This window comes from Chrysochloris asiatica, unplaced genomic scaffold (genome assembly GCF_000296735.1).
Source record: "Chrysochloris asiatica unplaced genomic scaffold, ChrAsi1.0 scaffold00015, whole genome shotgun sequence".
NCBI lineage: Eukaryota > Metazoa > Chordata > Mammalia > Afrosoricida > Chrysochloridae > Chrysochloris > Chrysochloris asiatica.
In genome coordinates this window covers 16,328,094-16,333,259 of record NW_006408533.1, presented here as the reverse complement: position 1 = coordinate 16,333,259, position 5,166 = coordinate 16,328,094, and the positions used below count along the sequence as shown (strand labels likewise).

Here is a 5,166-nt window from a genome sequence, read left to right as displayed (position 1 = left end):
GACAACAGTACTACCTGGAGGAGTTCTACTTAGGAACAACATTTCTAATTTTTATCTATTCCAGAATTAAAAAACAAAATAAAACTGCATCCACACCCAAACACGTCTTTTACTATTATTTTCATAAAAAATATCTGATGATGTTGAAAAAAAGAAGTAAAAGAACAGATGTTTAGAGTGCCTTGGATTAAATCTAGGACATTAACCTGGTGAGACTCTTCTCTGAGTGAACAATAATTGCTCATAGCTATGAAACCTCTCTGCATGGCTTTCCAAATATTGCCATCTGGTGGACATTCAGTTAAATGTCCCTTTGTTCTAGCAAATTCCTAGAAGTAATCTGGAAGGCATTGTTATTATTGCTGTTAAGTGCTGTTGAGCTGGTTCTGACCCATAGCGACCCTGTATAGGGTTTCCGAGGAATGACTAGTGAGTTTGAACTGCTGACCTTGCTGTTCAAATTGACTTTTCAGTCCAATGCATTAGCCTCCAGCACCACACCAGGACTCCATGGAAGGCATTATTAGAGAGAAATATTCAGAGAACCAGCAGGAAATAACTACAGGTCAAATATTATATTTCAAAGACCAAACCCGACCTGAAAAATGAGGTTTTCTGGGTCTTCGTCTCCTCACAGGAAACACTTTTTTTTTTGGTCTTTCTATTTTAAGGTTAGAATCCTGGTGTAGCACTGTAGCATGAGCACTGGGCCGCTAACCCACCAGTCGCTCCTTGGAAACTCTATACAGGGTCGCAATGAGTCGGAACTGACTGGACAACACTTAACAACAACAATTGTAAGCTCAACAGAGCCACTGCCTTGCTTTTTAACAATAGCAACAATTTTTAAAAAGTCAATTACTTACAAATCATGAGAAATGTCATGAGGTCATTTTGACCATATATTGGCATTCTCCTTTGTCACCTATCACCAATCAAATCTCCAAAATTAAACTTTCATCTGCTTGACACAAGTTTTAGAAGAATTTCTGATAGAAGACAATTAGCCTTTAGCACTCTTGGAAAATGGAATATACTTTGAAGAAGGATGTTTTCAAGGAATATGTTTACTTGAAGATTTTTATTGCTATCATAAAAACATTTGAAAATAAATTTGTTATAAGGCAATTACACTTCAATTAATCCAAAAACAAGGATTCATATAACAGAATACACATTTATATAACATACAATTATACTTTACCTTAAGCATCCAGGCTCTCTCCCTGGCTGTCCAGATGAATTGTTCCTCTGGGAAGTGGGATACTGAAATCATAACAATGGAAAAAAAAACATAGAATAAGAGTGTTAAGTACGATGAAAACAAAGGCACCAATATTTATAGTTCATTGGAAGTGGCCAGCAGGGGAAAAGGAACAAAAACATCCTCCAAATGTCTAAATTCAGTTGACTTTACTATTGGGAGAGTGTAAGACAACAATTGAATAGGATTCTCAATCTATATTATGAAATGAATTCTTGGGTTGATTTACTAAAGTTATTGACGATTTAGTATGATGCCAGTGCTGTGTAAAGATCTTTTTTTCCCCTCCTTTTTCCTGAAAGCCTGACGTGATAAGAGTGTGTATTAGCGGATAAATAGTGCCTTTTTGTTATTAAGTGCCATAGAGTCAGGTTCTGATCCATAACGACCCTGTATAGGGTTTCCAAGGAGCTACTGGTGAACTTGAACCACCTTACAGTTCAAAGCGACCTTGCAGTCCAGAGCATTAATCCTCAGTGCTATACCAGGACTCCAATAGTGCCTCTGTTGTTGTTGTGAAGTGCCGTCAAGTCAGTTCCAAGCCATAGCGACCCTATATAGGGTTTCCGAGGAGCAGCTGATGAGCTTTGAAGCACCAACCTTGCAGTTCAAACGGCTTTGCAGTCTGGCGCATTAACCCACAGTGCCACACCTGGACTCCAGGGACTCTAGTCACTATCAAATGCCAACATCAACTGAAACATGGACTCCCCCAAATTTAGGTTCATCTGCAGGTTATATATCAGTATCAACCCAGACGTATTTTTCTAGTCAGATGATGTTTGTGTCATTTTAACAGGATTGTTGTTGTTGTTGTTAAGTGCCGTCGAGTCGGTTCCGACCCATAGCGACCCTGTACAAATAGGGATTAAAAATAATTCCCGAATCGAACTTCGAAATGTATGCACCAGAAGCAATTATTTATTTTACTCATATGGAGTAATGTTGTTTCTTCAAAACCTCTCCTGGCTAGTGATGAAGACGTTAAACTGACAAGGGATAGATGTGACTCTAGACTCTGAGCAATGCATCTGAGCTCTAGGCCTTGAGGACCCAGTGCTGAGGGGTGGGGAGTTACTGGGGAGGCTGCCTGGGGCTCAACCAGATGTGGCTAAAAAGAACCTGACACACATATACCCCAATGGTCTTCCCCATCACCCCAAGAAACACTGCTGTGTAAATGAGCCAAAAATGACCCCCAAGTTGTTTACTTCTTCATAGTAAGCTGAGGCCCATTAGTTAAAAAAAAACAAAACCTGTTGGTACCAATCCCAAATTTGTACACATCCAGTTGTTTAAAAAATAGCCCAAGTAAGCAGATTGTTAGCCACTTAGAGCATATCTGTTTACAGACTCAGCAAAAGGGTACCCAACACGTGCCAGTCCTAGGTAAGATAACATGCTATAGTTAGTTATAGGACTTTAGGGTGCTGCTCTCCTTCAGAGCGCTCAAAGCCAGTGACTCTTCACTTTGCTTCTGAAGGACATCATTTAAGGACACACAACTTTCTCCACTCGGCCTGCTCCTCTTGCCCTCTGGTGGCTCCCGGCTCTACTTGCCTCTGGAAGAACCCTTGATGTAGGGGACCCCCTACATACATGCTGCTGCTGTCAAAGCCTCAACCCCAACAAACAGCTGTTGTGCACCGTGTTACTCAAGGTCATATCTTTTCCTTGATGAGTCCTGAGTTCCCTTGAACTCACTTCTCATATTCCAATTTCCATATATAGCGCTCACCCGGCATAGGAGTCCTAGTGTGGTGCTGTGGGTTAATGCACTGGACTGCAAAGTTGGTTTGAACTGCAAGGTCAGCGGTTCAAGCTCACCAGCCACTCCTAGGAAACCCTACACAATGCTGCTGCTATGGGTTGGAACTGACTCGAAGGCACTTAACAACAACAACTAGTAACCTGGAATGTTGCCCTTTTGTAACTGTTTCCTGTATATGGTCATTTCAGAAAGGCCTTTGGTACTTATTGAGTCTAAATGTATAAAAATAAATATTTCAGCAGATCTACCACTTGTGATTAATTTCAGATTTAGTTCTAGAGTTAACCCTGGGAGAAGAATTTTTCTAAAAGGGATAGGAACATTTTTCACTTGTACAAGGAAAAGAAGAGTCCTGGTGTGGTGCTGTAGTATAGCACTGGACTTCTAACTGCAAGGTTGGCAGTTTAAATGTACCAGCTGCTCCTGAGAAACCCTGTACTAGGTCACTAGGAGTCAGGATGGACTCGATAGCATTTAACAACATTAAAAAGGAAATGAGGAGATGATAAAAGAAAAACATGCAAAGAACAAAATGGTAAGTGCTGTTAAGTTGTTGTTGCTAAGTATCGTGGAGTCAGTTCCGACTCATAGTGACCCTATACAGGGTTTCCAAGGCTGTAAATCTCCCGCGGAATGGCTGGAAGTTTCGAACTGCCGACCCTGAAGTTAGTAGCCCAATTCGTGTCATCAATTCAGTTCCAACTCATAGCGACCTTATATAGGGTTTCCAAGAAGCATCTAGCTGGTGTGTTTGAACTACTGACCTTGTGGTTCACAGTCCAAAGCTCATTCTACAGCACCTTGGCAAGTAGAAAAATAAAAATGATGACCCCCCCCAAAAAAAAATAACCAGTAAAATAAAAATGACAGTTGAATTTTTAAAAAAGTTTTTATTGTAAATTGAGTAATAGTTTATATGGAGGAACATCAGTTTTACTTTCATCCTATTGTATGTAATTTCATTGCAATGATTACAATCCCCTCTGTGCATCATCATTCAATAGTATTTTCTTCTATTCCCTAGGTATTATATTTTTGTGGATGTACACAAAAGCATTCAGGCATATATAATCATTTAAACAACAGTTGAAATTTTAATGTTATGTTCAACAAAGGAACTCAAAAATAATTCACAGACCTTCACTTGCTGAAAGATAAAATAATTTAACAATGAACAGTTTCAAGAACTGAACTCAGGTACTCCAAAAAACCAAATCCACTGCTTGGATCCACAATCAACATTCAAGCAACCAAATGATGCATTGCATTAGGCAAATCTGCTGCACAAGACCTCTTGTGTCAGTTTTAGGACTAAGGTGTTCTTTCAATAGGCAAATCTATTGCAGAAGACCTCTTTAAAGCGTTCAAGAACAAAGATGGCAATTTGAGGATTTAGGTGCACCTGACCCAAGCCATGGTATTTTCAAAAGCCTATTATGCAAATGAAAATTGGACAATGAATAAGGAAGCACATATTATAACAGATGCATTTAAATTAAGGTGTTGGAGAAGAATATTAAAAGTACCATGGACTTCCAGAAGAACAAATGAATCTGTGCTTGAAGAAGTACAATCAGAAAGCTCTTTAGAAGCCATGATAATGAGACTTCATCTCTCACACTTCGTACATGTTATCAGGAGGGACTAGTCTGTGGAGAAGGACATCATGCTTGATGAAGTGGAGGGTCAGTGAAAAAGAGGAAGACCCCAAACAAGATGGATTGGCATAGTGGCAGCAGCAATGGGCTCAAACATAACAATTGTGAGGATGGGGCAGGATTGGGCAGTGTTTCATTCTGTGTGCAGGGGTCACTATGAATTGGAACTGATTGGACAGCACCAAACAGCAACAACAGCTGCTGTGAAGTCTATTCCAACTCATGGTGACCCTACAGAAAAGAGCAGAAGTGCATCATCGTGTTTCCATGGCTGTAAATTTGGATGGAAGCAGACCGCCATATCTTTCTCCCAAAGACAGCCAGTGGGTTGGAACCACTGAAGCACTAATAAACAGCTAGGCGCTTCAACCACTGTACCACCAAGCCTCCGGGAAGTCAGGTACACTGAATACAATTTTCATTTTTCATTCCTGTCAAATAGGTACAATTTAGTCACCGATTTTGTGGAAGAA

At 40.1% G+C, this 5,166-nt stretch overlaps 1 protein-coding gene across 1 annotated transcript in view; it reads right to left on the bottom strand.

Moving 5' to 3' along the window:
* The window catches only part of MAPRE2 (microtubule-associated protein, RP/EB family, member 2), a 185,495-nt gene extending 184,235 nt beyond the window's left edge, over positions 1–1,260 (bottom strand). The window contains exon 1 of the mRNA XM_006835065.1: positions 1,205–1,260. The gene's annotated coding sequence lies outside the window, so the exon portion shown is untranslated. The remainder of the gene's footprint in view (positions 1–1,204) is intronic.
* Between the last annotated feature and the right edge of the window lie 3,906 nt (positions 1,261–5,166).